General features: G+C 43.0%; 1 protein-coding gene across 2 annotated transcripts in view; it reads left to right on the forward strand.

Annotated features, from left to right (window-relative positions):
• Positions 1 to 7,031: 7,031 nt before the first annotated feature.
• STYK1 (serine/threonine/tyrosine kinase 1) overlaps positions 7,032 to 15,768 on the forward strand; it is a 45,527-nt gene continuing 36,790 nt past the window's right edge. The window contains exon 1 of one of the 2 annotated variants that reach the window (XM_040488924.1): positions 7,032 to 7,148. The gene's annotated coding sequence lies outside the window, so the exon portion shown is untranslated. Of the gene's footprint in view, positions 7,149 to 7,195; positions 7,366 to 15,768 lie in introns of those variants that run through there. The other variant, XM_040488923.1, reaches the window with a different exon arrangement.

A 15,768-nucleotide genomic window follows, 5' to 3' on the forward strand; every position in this document is an offset into this window, starting at 1 on the left:
TTTGATAGTTGATTTCGACGGCTGTAACAGCAGAAAAGAATATACAGTTTCGAATGGAAGAAAGTATTCTGGCCCCGTCATACGTATTTTTTACTTCATCGACCAATTATTTAAATGTTTTTGTTGAAATTTACATAACTTCCATTTCCCTTGTATCAAAATAGTTTATGTAAACCAGTTAGAAATTGTTATATAACTTCCAGAATAAATGGAAACCACTTAGGATAATTTGCAGAGTTTAGAAAATTCTTTTAAGTTTTATAATATGTAAATACGAGAGTATTCTATGTGAGACATTTTTTACTTCAGCAGCAAAAACGCCAGATGATGAATAGTGACATTTCCAAAAACCTATTTTGAACCCAGCAAAGGTTCTTTTCAAAGAAATTCCATTTTCACTCACAGTGAAGAATTTTGCTCATTGTAAAAAATCACTTTCCCTTTGAAGATGTTCATTTTTTTCTAAAACTATCTGCTAGGTAGCATATTCCTGCCAGCCACTCATCATAGAAAAGAATAAATTTAGGAGACCTGACTTTATGTAAAAAGAAAATAGTTAATATTTTATTTTATTTTTTTAAAGTTTAATTATTTTCCGATAGAGAGACCATGCGCTTGCGTGCACGTGCGAGCGCAGGAGGGATGGTGAGGGGTGGGAGAGAGAGAATCCCAAGCAGGCTCCATGCTCCCAGCAGAGTCCGATGTGGGGCTTGAATGCATGAACTGTGAGATCATGACCTGAGCAGAAATCAAGAGTTGGATGCTTAACCGACTGAGCCACCCCGGTGCCCCAGGAAAATGCATAATATTTTAAATGTGACAATTCTCTTAAGTACTTTGACAGTTGTTTAACACTAAGCACCTGGGTGGGACAATTTTCTTTCTCTTTATTTTCCTTTTTTTAATTTGGAATTTCCTTTTAAGTCTGGTTGACATCCAGTGTTGCACTAGGTTCGGGTGTGCTTCGCGGTGATTCAAGTTCTTTATGCCATGTTCACCCTAGGACAGTTTTAGGTATTAGTCCCCTTCTTATTTCAGAGTATTGCTCTGTGTATACCATTTAGTGGTTTGGGTTTTATAAAACAAACCACACTGATCCCACAGGCGGCATCATGTTAAACCCGCACGAACACATCCATCTTGCAAATGATCGACTCCGTCCTTTCATGCATAGCCCTCCTTTGCGTCGGGATGCCTCATCTTCCATGTGCGGCTAACACGGACGCTGTGACACACAGACGCGGAGTCTTGTGCCGTCATGGCTCTTCTATATGAAAACGGAGTGAATGTTAGTGAAAGCTGGCCTTCACGTGTTTCAGGATAAAAATACAAGCAAATCTTGGTATTTTCCTCCTAACTTAGGTAGCTTTCACTAATGTAACCTCGGCACCCAGCGTTGTAAATCTGTGGTCTTCTACCTTTGTTTCAAGACATACTATTCCCCACGTGGAGAACAGTGGCTCTGGAAAGTTGGAGGTGCAGAGAGATGTACTGTGGATCCCGCATGATGTACCAGTGACCACACATGCTCATGTCATCTGATCAAGGCCTATTTCCCCCTAGGTTCCGGCTAGCTGCTGTAACGACCAGTCTGAAATTTCAGTGGCTTGATAGATTACACTTTTTCCTTGCAGATGCGCTTGGGTGGGTGGCTCCCCCGGGCAGTTTTCCCCCCAGGGGCTCCTTAGGAATAGTCTCCTCCCATGCCATGGTGCTGACATCTTTAATATGTGGTCTCAGCTTGTCCCACTGTCATCCAGCAGGTAGATGGGGAAGTGAGAGGACAAGTCTGTTTTGGATCGTAAGGGAAACATCACTGATGCTCAGTCCCTGGGCCAAGAGCTAGTTACGTGGCTGTACCTAGATTTAAGAGGGCTGAGCAAGGCCTTAACTGCATCGGGAGAGAGGAAATGGGTTAGGTGAGCAGATCTGACCATAATCTCTGCCCCAATTCCAAAGCGTGATGTGTTAGGAGATGAATCTGGGCTTTAATCGTGGTCTGATTGACTATAAGATCTATGCTTTTCTCTTTATGCTACGTTGCCCTGCAAAGCTAAGGAAGGACCAACAAAAAAGACTAGTTGGTTCTTCGTGCTGCACTTGGTAGGGGCCTAGTCAGGTCCTCAGCTCTGCTCCCTCATAAACCTTCTACTTGTTAGCTCACCGAGCCTTGTTTATTGCTGTGTTTACAAAATATGATTTGTTACAAATGACATTTTAATAATCTAAACCTAAAAACTTCCCTAGGCTTAGTGATATTTTTCTCCTCCCTATTCTAAGATGAATTACGATGATATATGACACAAAAAGATCAGATCAGTGAAACATTGACAAGAGAACGAGGTGAAGGACGGATGAGGTTCGAGTCAAGGCTGAAGCCGAATTGAATACGTTAGCCATGAAATCATATACATAATAGGGCAGACAATGAATTTGGTTCTAAGATTTGTAGCAACTACGGTTCTAAGATGGAAACACAGATAGTTATAGGGTGCACTGAATCTATGAGAAGAATTAAATCATTTGCTTCAAAAACATGTACAACCACGATAAATATTCAAACCAGAAGAAAATATAACCCATGGAATGTTGGTTCATCCATTCATCTATTTCATGATGGATGAATACTTATCGAGTGACTACTATGTGACTACTATGTGTCTGGGGATACATCTGTGCAAAGAATAAAATTCTGGCCTTATGTAATTAAGGAAGAGAGATGATAAATACATGATGTTTTAGTACGTGTGGGGCTGCGAAGTCCTAAGAGGGGGAAATGGCAAGGGGGATAGAGGTACCAAAATGGAGTGCGTGGAATGGTCATGAAAGCCTTCACTGACCAGATGACATGTGAACAGAGAACCGAAGGAAGTGAGGTGATCAGCTGTGCAAAAATCTGGAACGTTCTAGAAGCAGTAAATGGCAAGGACACTGGTCTGGGAACATGTTTAGAGTTTTTGAAAGTAGGAAGCCGGGGAGGTGCAGTCAGAGAGCTACTGTGGATCTTGCATGATGTAACAGTAACAACATGTTCACATCATCTGATCAAGGCATATTTTCCCCTAGGTGATGCTGAACGCACTTGACAAATTTCACTCGTTGGTTTTTCCTTTTCTCTACTCTACTTAGACCACTGCATTGGTATAACATAAATGAGTCCTTAACAGGATTTGGGTTTCCTAATCTCAATGCATTTCTTCATCACTTCTTAGAGACTTTAGATATTTATATATATTTTAAAGTTGAGTTTTTTAATGTTTATTTTATTTTTGAGGGAGACAGAGTGCGAGTGGGGGAGGGGCAGAGAGCGAGGGAGACACAGAATCCGAAGCAGGCTTCAGGTTCTGAGCTGTCAGCACAGAGCCCGAAGTGGGGCTCAAACCCATGAATGGTGAGATCATGACCTGAGCAAAAGTCAGACCCTTGACTGAGCCACCCAGGTGCCCCTAAAGTTGAGTTTTATTATTAATTTTCAGATATTTAAGTACAAGTATGTACTTAATAAAGCATTTAACTTGGAAAGAGATCTTGGTTCGGATCCTGACTCGGAAGCTGACTTTCTGTAACCATGGAGGAGCCACGATTACCGAGTCTCAATTACTCTACAGTAAAGAAATACACGTTTGAGGCACCTGGGTGGCTCAGTCAGGTATGCGTCCGACTTTGGCTCAGGTCATGATCTCACTGTTCATGGGTTCGAGCCCCAAATTGGAATTCGTGCTGACGGTGCAGAGCCTGCTTGGGATTCTCTCTCTCTCTCTGCTCCTCCCTGACTCATGCTCTGTCTCTCAAAATAAATAAATAAACTAAATAAATAAATAAATAAACTAATAAATAAATAAATAAACTAATAATAAATAAATAAACTAAAAAAAAAAAAAAAGAAATACGTGTTCTTCACAGTATCCATTTTCTCTGCCCCATAAAGCTGTTCTAGGGATCAAAGAAGATGATGAGTCTCAAAGTATGTTGAGACTTGAGTTTAAGACCGTTACTTCTTCTGATCTGCTTCCCCTATTCGATAAACCTGTGCCAGATATTTTGCTAGGGTCTAGATATAGTGATAAATTGTGGTGTCTGCTCTCAGGGAGAATATAGCCTAATAGAAGAAATAAAGAAACTTCTACCAATGAGAGGCATTCTGGGTGCTAAGAAGATGGAGAAGGACAGTCTGTGTAGGAGAGGATTCGAAGTGAAGGTTGGGAACACTTCTCAGAGGTGAGCTGAATCCTAAAGAACCAGGAAGAATTATTAGAAATGTTAGGAGAGGAAGGGCAGTGCAGGCATAGGGACCAGAGCGTGCAAATGATTGTGGCGTCAGAGGACGTAGTACTTCTCATTTATTTTTTCTTATGGTAGGGAAAGGGAATGTGAACAGTATGACTGAAGGATATTGAGGCTGAGGAAGAAAGAAGGTGTTTACGGAGATGTGTAATCAGTAAGAGATTTCATTCTTCAATAGTGTCAAGATTCCAGATGGGAAGAGGTGTTCCATGGCAAAAGTTGCTTGTTGGAGAAATCATTCTGGGAGCAATACGAAAGATGAGAGGGTGGTGAGGCTGAGGGTTGGAGACTCGTTAGAGGACTTACAGAGATTCAGGCAAGAGAAGAGGGTGTGAACTCAGTGGAAAAGGGGAAAGAGGAATGATAGAGATGTATAGGTAGGACTGTCCTTGGTGCCATCTGTTGAGCTGGAATGGGGTAGAAAGAGTGATAAGCCTCAACGCAGCATTTCCCAGCTTAAAATTTGCACAGTTAAGTGGATTTGGTACGCTAAACTTGAAGCTTCTTAGAGAGACCGGTAGCTTTTTGGAAAATCATATCCAGAGAGTGTTATCAGCTAATTGGGGTCAATCTTTAGAAAATTATTTAATGGCACATCTTAAAACCCTGTTCTTTTACTGTTATCAGTGAGGTACATAGAAATATATATATATATATATATTATAAATATATATGCAGTCAGCACAGAGCTCAATATATATTTATAAACATATATATATATTTCTATGTACCTCACTGATATATGTATATACATGTATATGCATATGATATATACCTCACTGTATATATATGTATGTGTGTGTATATATATATATATATATATTTTTTTTTTTTTTTTAAGTAGGCTATACACCCCATGTAGAGCTTGAACTCACAACTCCAAGATCAAGAGTTGCACATTATACTGATTGAGCCAGCCACGGGGCTCTTAAGGTACGTAGAAATTTTTAAATATTTATTTATTTATTTAAAGGGCACAAGTGAGCTAGGGGCAGGGAGAGAGAGAGAGAGAGAGAGAGAGAGAGAGAGAGACAGGCGGAGCTCACCTGAAGCGGGGCTCATGTATTTTTTTCCTTGAAGCAGGGCTTGTGTTCACCTGGTGTGGGACTTGAACTCATGAACCACAGGATCATGATCTGAGTCAAAGTCAGATGCTTAACTGACTGAGCCACCCAAGCACCCCTCATTTTTTTTAATCAACTTGTAGTTGACCATGTCTCAATAATACAGCCAGAAAAGTGTAAGTTGGAGATTTGATTCAGGATTATTATTAATGTTTTGCATGAAGGGGACTGAAATAACATAAAATTTAAAACAACAACAACAACAACAACAAATGTACAACCCATCAGAGCTTGCACAAGTAGAGGTTAATAAAAATCTAGATTGTTATTAATACTTTCGGATAATATTAGTTAATATTTATATAGTGCTCTTGATTTTTGAGTACTTTCAAGTGTATTTTCTTTCTCTTTCTTTCTCTTTCTTTCTTTCTTTCTTTGAGACAGAGACAGCATGAGCAAGGAAGGGCCAGAGAGAGAGGGAGACAGAGAATCCCAAGCAGGATCTGCAGTCAGCACAGAACTCAACAGCTAGAACTCAGGAACCATGAGATCATGACCTGAGCCAAAATCAAGAGTCTGATGCTTAATCTACTGAGCCACCAAGGTGCCCCTCAAATATATTTTCTTTCTTTTTCTTTTTTTAATGTTTATTTATTTATGAGAGAGAGAGAGAGAGAGAGAGAGAGAGCAAGAGAGAGTGAGAGAATGTGATAAGGAGAGGAGCAGAGAGAGAGGGAGACACAGAATCTGAAGCAGGCTCCAAGGCTCTGAGCTGTCTGCACAGAGCCCGACCCGGGGCTCCAACCCACAGACCGTGAGATCATGACCTGAGCCAAAGTCAGACACCCAACCGACTGAGCCACCCAGGCGCCCCTCAGAGAGCTCACCTGCAGCAGAGAAGCCTCTAGAGGGGGCGCCTGGGTGGCGCAGTCGGTTAAGCGTCCGACTTCAGCCAGGTCACGATCTCGCGGTCCGTGAGTTCGAGCCCCGCGTCAGGCTCTGGGCTGATGGCTCAGAGCCTGGAGCCTGTTTCCGATTCTGTGTCTCCCTCTCTCTCTGCCCCTCCCCGGTTCATGCTCTGTCTCTCTCTGTCCAAAAAAAAAAAAAAAAAAAAAAAGAGAGAAGCCTCTAGAGAACTAAAGAACCTCAGTGTGTAAATTTATTGTACCCATATTACATTGCCCCTACCTTCTTTCTGTTCAGGTACTCCTTTCTGTTTGATATGCTATCGGTCCTCAACAAACTGGTCCCCTACTTCAGTTATCTGTGACCCGCGTTTCTTTACCAGAACTTGTATTAAGTGTTAGTATCCAATTTGGAATTACTTCAGCTGTGTATTTTCTTCAGTGTTTTCCTGTGATTATAAATGCCACGTGGGCAGGTAATAGAACTACTTCTGTTTATGCTACGTCCCTAGAAGAGAGCCCAGAATGTATTTAGACAGTATGTGCTAATGACCGATTACCTACTAATGACAGTTTTGTTTCCACTTATTCCTTCGCGATTTCCCAGCAAAGGCTTGAGGTGGAGATTATCCCAGGAGAGGACTCATCAAGCTCAAATTCTCCTCGAACCCGGACTATTGCGAGCACCGACGAAAGCTGCTGCTATGAGGTCGGGCATGAGGTGGCGCTGTTGCGCTTTATCATGACTTTTTTTTTTTTTTTTTTTTTAACCTGGGCTGCCTTCTCCTTCACAACGGACCATGTAGCGATCTCTAGAGGAGGAACACAGTAAGCAGAACAGCAGCAAGTGCAGCTTTTACAGCTTCGGCAGAGGTTTCCTGCTGGCTGGTGCGCGGTGAGTCCCGGAAACCTCAGTTGCCCGCAGACTTCCCCTTGTGGGGAGCCCGCCCCAACTCCATCCTTTGCGGGCAGCCACGCCCCACAGTGGGAAGGAGGGACTGAAAAGCATTTCCTTGAGGCTGGCACACCTTGTCACATCCAAACCGATCATTTTCTACCCCCCTGGCTGGGCCGGTTCCATCTGAGAGCAGAGTGGCCGGAGGAGGGACACGGTAGTGAACTGGGGTTCAGGGGTGGGGGGGGGGGGAGGTGGATAGCTTGGGCGTTTGGGACGGAAAGGGGGGAGAAGGCCAAGAGTGGGAAGGTTGTGAGAGGCGGTTCGAATTTTATCTGAACGGGCAATGATCACCAGGTGAACGAACCTGTATTTCTTTGGAAGGAACATCTTGTGGATTTTGACTTTTATGTTTTTATGATTGTACGATGTGATATGCTGTTCCGTGTTGACCGGATTTTTGCTTTCTTCTGAATTTGTCTTCTCTTTTTCTGTGTCTCTTTCCCTTCTACCTACCTGGCAATGTCATCCCCATTTGTCTCCTTTTTCCCTTTCATTTCTTTTTTGAAAAAAGATTTTTTAAATTTATTTATTATTGAGAGACAGAGAGATACAGAGCACGAGTAGGGAAGGGGTAGAGAAAGGGGGAGACACAGAATCCGAAGCAGGCTTCAGACTCCGAGCTGTCAGCACAGCGCCCAACGCGGGGCTCGAACTCACCAACCAGTGAGATTGTGATCTGAGCTGAAGTCCCTCGCTTAACTGACTGAGCCACCCAGGCGACCCTTTGGTTTCTGTGACTGTGGCGTCTTTCTGTTAGGAATCCCCATGCCATCTGAGTTTCTCATACATTTCAGACCAAGCTTTCTTCCTGCTACTTAGCGAGAACCATCAGTGGTTGTGGGAATCAAGCACCAGAGCTCCTGTAATGTGCAGCTCACACACACACAGTGAAATGCACCTGGAAATGGTGACTTCGACCTGATTGACCCTCCTCAGTACTCCTAACACTCAGCGAGGGGCCATCTGGGTCTCTCAGTGAGACGTGGGGAGATACCATTGATCCTTGAACATCCCGGGTTTGAGTTAGGTGGGTCCACTTATGCATGGATTTTTTCACTAAGTACAGTACAGTACTGTAAATGTGTTTTCTCTTCCTTACGATTTTCTTAATGGTGCTTTCTTTTCTTTAGCTGACTTCATTCTAAGAATCCAGCGTATAATACATGTGATATGCAAAATATCATACACATACAGTGTTGCTCGATTGTTTATGTTATTGGTAAGGTCGACTGTAGGCTATTAGTAGTTAAGTTTTGGGGGAGTCAGAAGTTTTACCCCTGTTTTCTGCTGCACAGGGGATCGGTGTCGCTAAACCCTGTGTTGTTCAAGGGTCAACTCTATGGGCATACTTTGGAGATATTGTGGGTTTCCCTTCAGACCACTGCGTTAAAGTGGAATTAATATTGGAATGAAGTGAGTCAGATGAAATTTTTGGTTTTCCAGTGCAAACAAAAGTTATGTTTAGTCTGTACTGTAGCCCGTTAAGTGTGTAATATGTCTACAAAAGCCATGTGTATACCTTAATTAAAAATTCTTTCTTTCTCTTTCTTTCTTTCTTTCTTTCTTTCTTTCTTTCTTTCTTTCTCTTTCTTTAAAAATGTTGATTTATTTTTGAGAGACAGAGACAGAGTGTGAGCAGGAGAGGGGCAGAGAGAGAGGGAGACACAGAATCTGAAGCAGGCTCCAGGCTCTGAGCTGTCAGCACAGAACCTGACGCGGGGCTCGAACTTAACCGCGAAATCACGACCTGAGCTGAAGTTGGACGCTTAACTGAGTGAGCCACCCAGGCGCCCCCCAAATACTTTTTTTTTTTCTAAAAAAGGCTGTCATCTGAGCTTTCAGAGAGTCATAATCGCTGATGGCAGACCACTATAACGAATACAATAATAATAAAAAAGTTTGAAATATTGTGAGAATTAGCCAAAATGTGACCCAGAGACACGTAATGAGCAAGTGTTCTTGAAAAAAAAAATGCAAAGTTGCTACAAACCTGCCATTTGTAACAAAACAAAACAAAACAACCTGCAATACCTGTGAAGCACAATAAAACAAAATGCTTTAGGACCACACGCCTGTGTTGCTTCCGTGATAATCATACACTCTTCCTTTAGTGTCTTCATCACTATTAGCTTGCTAGGGCTGCTCTAACAAAGGGCCACAAATCGAGTGGCTTAAGCAACAGAAATGTATTGTCTCACAGTTCTGGAGGCTGAAAGTCTAAAATCAACAGCCATGTTGCTTCTCTCTGAGCGCTGGGAGGGAAGGATCTATTCCAGACCCTTTGCTTTGGCTTGTAGATGGCGGTCTTTATGTTGGTATGGCATTCTCCCTGCAGATGAGTCTGTCTTCAAATTTCTTTCTTTTTATTTATTTATGTATTTATAATGTTTATTTTGAGAGCACGTGTGTGTAATTGCAAGTGGGGGAGGGGCAGAGAGAGGGAGAAAGAGAGAGTCCCAAGAAGGTTCCGAGCCACCTTTTGAGACAAAGAGAGGGAGAGAGACAATCCCAAGCAGGCTCTGTGCTGTTAGTGGAGAGCCCGAGGCAGGGCTTGAACCCACAAACCATGAGATCATGACCTGAGCCAAAACCAAGAGACCAATGCTCAACCGAGCCACCCAGGTGTCTCCAAATTTCCCCCTTTTTAAAGGACATTGGTCATATTGGATTAGCGCCCACTTTAATGACCTCCTTTTATGTCTCTATTCCCTCTGTTAAAGACTATTTCCAAGTAAAGTCACGATCTGCGGTACCGGAAGCTAGGACTTCAGTGTATGAACTTTGGGGTGGCACACTTCGATCTGTAACAGTTCCTTGTTCTTTCATTATGTACATACTCAGAGTGAGTTGAGTGTCGCACAGAGAGTTTTGTGATTCTACGGCTCTGTTTTGTTTTTTTAATGTTTATTTCTGAGAGAGAGACAGAGCATGAATGGGGGAGGGTCAGAGAGAGAGGGAGACACAGAATCTGAAGCAGACTCCAGGCTCTGAGCTGTCAGCACAGAGCCCGATGCGGGGCTTGAACTCACAGACTGTGAGATCAGGACCTGAGCCGAAGTCTGAAGCTCAACCGACTGAGCCACCCAGGCACCCCACTACGGCTCTGTTTAAAAAAAAATTTTTTTTTCAATGTTTATTTATTTTTGGGACAGAGAGAGACAGAGCATGAACGGGGGAGGGGCAGAGAGAGAGGGAGACACAGAATCGGAAACAGGCTCCAGGCTCTGAGCCATCAGCCCAGAGCCCGACGTGGGGCTCGAATTCACAGACCGCGAGATCGTGACCTGGCTGAAGTCGGACGCTTAACCGACTGTGCCACCCAGGCGCCCCTCTACGGCTCTGTTTTAAACTGAGGGTGTTAGTTTCCTATTGCTGCGGGAACAAATCATCCCACATTTGGTGGCTTAAACCAACACAGGTTTTTCTCTTCCAGTTCTGGAAGTCAGAAGTCCAAAAGGGGTTTGCATGCCTTCTGGAGGCTCTAGGAGAGAATCCCTTTGCTTGCCTTTTTTTCAGCCTCTAGAGACTGCTTGCCTTCCTTGGCTCAGGACTCTCTTCCTCTATCTTCAAAGCCACATCAAGTGTTTCTCACAGTTCATTTGCCGGCAGTGACACCTGTGCCCTTTTCTTCCATATTCAGGGTCCTTATGATTACATCAGACTCACGGGCTAATCTAGAATAATCTCCTCATTTTAAGGTCAGTGGGTTAATTCCACCTGCAATCTTCTTTCCTTTTGCTATTTTAACACTATTAAAAACTAACATATTCGGGGCATCTGGGTGGCTCAGTTGGTTAAGCATCCGACTTTGGCTCAGGTCATGATCTTGCCGTTCCCGAGTTTGAGCCCCACATCAGGCTCCGTGCTGACAGCTCAGAGCCTGGAGCCTGTTTCAGATTCTGTGTCTCCCTATCTCACTCTGCCCTTCCCCCACTCACTCTTTGTCTCTCTCTCAAAAATAAATAAACATTAAAGAATTAAAAAAAAGAAACGAATATATTCATAGTTCTGGAGATTTGGACATAGATGTGTTTGAGGGGCCACTGACAGCCACACTGAGCTTTGAATAACTGGGTTTTCTTTATTGGGTTTATTGTCCTGTTTTCACTATGAAGGATCAGTGTTTTGCTTGCTATGTGTAGCAAGGAACTTTATATCCCTTTTATGAGAGAAAACCAGCATCCTGTCTAGTGATAGAGCTAAAAATGTGTTCCCATTGAGCAGAAACCTGGGTAGCATGATGCTTCTATCGAATACTATTAAAAACGACTCCCCATCCCTTGCACTTTTAGCATTACAGCTTAATTCTTTATACCCAATTAATTTGTATACGTTATTTTTTCATAAAAATGTCTTTCTAGGGGCGCGTGGGTGGCTCCTGGCGGTTAAGCGTCCGACTCTTGGTTTCAGCTCAGACTATGATCTCACAGTTCGTGGGTTCAAGCCCCTCCCTGGGCTCTGGGCTCACAGTGCGTAGCCTGCTTGGGATTCTCTCTCTGCCTTTTTCTCTGCGCCTCCCCTGCTCTGTCTCTCTGCCTCTCAAAATAAATAAATAAATAAACTTAAAAATAATTTCTTTCAGACCCAATGTTATTTTTATCGGTGAATTTAGCTGTGTATTTATCGAACAGCCGTATGAATTTTGACATGTGGGCAGACGCTGCTTTAGGCACAAGGGACATAGCAAGGCAGAAAGGAGCTGGGGTCCTTAAATTCTTGTTGTTGTGAAGGTGTCCCTCTCACTTCCTTCTCGTCCTTCCCCCAGTCTCAATTCCCCACCACATCCCTGGCTTTAGATGTGGCTACTGCTCTGTGCCTACATCTGGGCTGTACTAACGAAGGACCTAAGGAAGGAAATTGCCATGCCCTCGAGGAAACTACCAACTGTTTGGGAAGAAGCAGATAATAATAAGCAAGCCAATGAAGCACTGAGTCAGCTGGTTGGGTATTCAATGCTCTATATTAGCATATCACCTCTTGGACATGGTTTCTAACTGGGAAAAATGAAAGAAGAAGGGAATGAGCGCACACATACCAAAAAAAAAAAAAAAAAAAAAGTGCTTGCACAGACATCAGCGTAGACCAGAATGAGTCCTGTCCTGAGTCCAGGGACCTGAAATCTGGTTTAAGTGCTTGCACCCTTTTTGCGAGCAAAGAACAAGGGACTTACTTCAGTGTCCTTCATTATTATTATTATTTCGTTATTATTATTGTTATTATTTCCTCTCTTAACAAATGAAGGGTTGAGGTAGACTGGGAAACCTCCGGGGATTCTTCCAGGCTTAAAACAAAATGAGTCTTTTATTTTTGAATTTCTCACAATTTCTCTGAGTTTCCGAAGCAGAATAATAATGAGGGGACAGGTTCGAATTCAGCTGGGGAGATGGTCACCTCTGGGCCAGAAAGGAAACTGGGGATGGGGTGCAGGGGTTTCTATCCATCCCTTGACTTCAGCCTCCTTTCCTGAAGGTACTCTTACCCGTTCAGGTCAGGTGGCCTTCACTACTTTTCTCCTGTCTACAAGGCCAGCTGAATTGGGCGGTGCAGATTCCTGCCGCCTCATGTTGTGAATGCCATTTCCTAAGGGTGAGTTTTCAGGGAACAGAAGGATCTCCCTAGGCTCATGCCTCCTTTAACCCTCATCAGTCTCTGTTGTGGCCCGACTTCTAAGAATCGTCGCCACCCACAACTCAGCCAACCATCAAGTCAATACAGCTAATTCTCGGTAATGGCCATGATCAAATCAACTTGAAGACAGTGATTGCATGTGTCAAACCTGCACTTTTAAGATTTTTATGAACTAAATTACTGGCAAGAATTATAAATGAGAAAGGAAACCTGTTTTAATTTTCCTTCTGTTATAGCCTCAGCCATAGTAAACTGCCCCATCGGTATATATTTGTAGAGCAGTGGTTTTCAATGTTGGCAGGTAACAAAATAGATAGAAATATGGTGCTATTTCCAGAATACTGATCTAAATTAAAATTATGACATGTATATAATTCTAGGCTCTGCCAGAAATCTACTAAGAACAAATTGTAGCAGATGCTGTAGGGTAAGAAAAAAAAGTATGTTTCAAACTGTACATTGTGGCCATAGGTAAATTTCAATAATACACGTTCACATAAAATACACAATACGCAATACACAATTACATTTACACAAAATACACAATACACAATTACATTTACACAAAATACACAATACACAATTACACAAAATACACAACGATACACAAAATAATACTCATATTTTAAGCCAATTAGCTTTCTAGAGAAATCTTCCAAGTTATTAGCTTGTGTCTCATCAGTTTTTTTTTGTTTTTTTTTTTTTAGTGTTTATTTATTTTTGACACAGAGAAAGAGAGAGACAGAGCATGAGCAGGGGAGGGGCAGAGAGAGAAGGAGACACAGAATCCAAAGCAGTCTCCAGGCTCCAAGCTGTCAGCACAGAGCCAAATGCAGGGCTCGAACTCACAGACCGTGAGATCATGACCCGAGCTGAAGCCAGACGCTCAACCGACTGAGCCACCCAGGTGCCCCATTGTCTCATCAGTTTTGAGTGATTTAGCCAAATGCACTGGATCGTTGGGTAAATGCAGAGGTTGGTGTTGAACAACTCTAGGAGACACCGTCTATTTTCTATTCATATTATGCTATCAACTCAATGTTGAAAAACATCTGCCGAAGACGATAATTTGGAGTTTGGAGAAATTGATCCAAAGCTCTTCTTTTCTGACAGAACTCTCTATCCAAGCCACCCCCAGTTTGTGTCCTTTGGGTCAACTTCTCCAAAGTCCCTCTTACGTCAGATGGGGCTGCCTTGCCTAAGTGCTCAGTCCAGGCCTCAATGTAGTGTTCCTTCTGGCCAGTTAGAGACTAAAGCAGCAGGAAAGGACTTGATTTATCTGAGTAGTGGAAGTGACAGGCTTGCTTCTGGTTCAAGGAAGGAGGGGGAGGCGTAAGAGAATGCCAAATATTTACCTCCATTACCTTGTTTTCCATCAGATTCATAATCAGATTCCACAAATCCAGCCAGTCTGGTCTGAAGCTGTCCTGCGTCCTACCTCTGTGGTCCTTCCTCGTAGGTCTCCAAGCCCGATTCCTTTAGCGTTGCTGGGGGCTGATCATTAAGTGTGAGTCGAAATGAATTCTGGCAGAGGAAGAAGAAAGAAGGAGAGTATCCCCTAAAATATTCATAAAGCCCGGAAGTGCCAACAATTAAAAACACAGCCAGAATGTGGAGTCTCGAGTCTTCAACCTGGGGCATGCATGGGGTAGAGATTTCCAGAGGCTCGTCCAGACACATAAAGAGCCCAAAGACCTGGCAGGCAGAAGAAACTATGAAAGCGTACGCACATTATGAACTGCACAAACTGGGATCCTTTTCCTTACCCCCATCCCTCCAAACCCCAACTGGAAAAAAGGGGGATCAAATATCCAGCCAACCTTATGAAGGGTGGAAAATTGTAGGGAAGGAGCACTAGGTGGAGATTCAAGACACATTAAGAGTAGTCTTAGCCTGAGTGTTAACTGGCTGCTGGAAGATACCTCAATCTGTGCCTGAGTTTGCTCATCCATAAGTTACGGAGGTGAGGGTTTTTTGTTGTTGTTGTTGAGTTCAAAGGGTTCTTCCGGTTGTTTGGGATCCTGTGGCATTGGTGGAGCACGTGTTGCATTCCAGAGTGTGCTTGTCAGGCAGAATAAGCAACGGAAGGCAGGGTTGCTGTTTTCATTGTTTCTGTAGCAGCGAGTATGGCCCAGAGGAAACAGCAGTGGTTACTTCATTTGCAGCATGGGAATAGAATGGCTTTTGGGGGGCGCCTGGGTGGCTCAGTGGGTTAAGCGTCCAACTGCAGCTCAGGTCATGATCTCGCGGTTTGTGGGTTTGAGCCCCACGTCTGACTCTGTGCTGACAGCTTGGAGCCTGGAGCCTGCTTCAGATTCTGTGTCTCCCTCTCTCTCTGCCCCTCCCTTGCTCATGCTCTGTCTCTCTCTGTCTCAAAACTAAATAAACATCATCAAAAAAAAAAAAAAAAAAAGAAGATGGGGCACCTGGGTGGCTCAGTCGGGTAGGCGTCTGACTCTTGATTTTGGCTCAGGTTATGATTTCATGGTTTGTCAGTTCGAGCCTCGTGTCGGGCTCCGCACAGACGGAATGGAGCCTGCATGGGATTCGCTCTCCATTTCTCTCTCTGCCCCTCCCCCACTTGTGTGTTCTCTCTCTCTCTCAGAATGAATAAATAAGCTTTAAAATCTATCAATATATATAGATATATATCTATATAACTATATAACTATCTATATAACTATATCTAGATAACGATCTATAGATAGTTATCTATCGATACATATATATATCTATATATATCGATAGATAGATAACTTTGAGAAATATACCAATTCTATAGGATTGGGAAAAAAGAAATATTAATAAGCCAAATGTGACTTTATAACTATCTGTAAAGCATCACTTCTTCAGCACATCACATTTATCTTTCCAAGTCTGCTCTCCTTGGGCTGATATTGAAATTGATTATTTTTAATTCACGAGTTAG

Source organism: Herpailurus yagouaroundi, unplaced genomic scaffold (genome assembly GCF_014898765.1).
Source record: "Herpailurus yagouaroundi ecotype Mexico unplaced genomic scaffold, PumYag 166, whole genome shotgun sequence".
In the NCBI taxonomy this organism is placed as follows: Eukaryota; Metazoa; Chordata; class Mammalia; order Carnivora; family Felidae; genus Herpailurus; species Herpailurus yagouaroundi.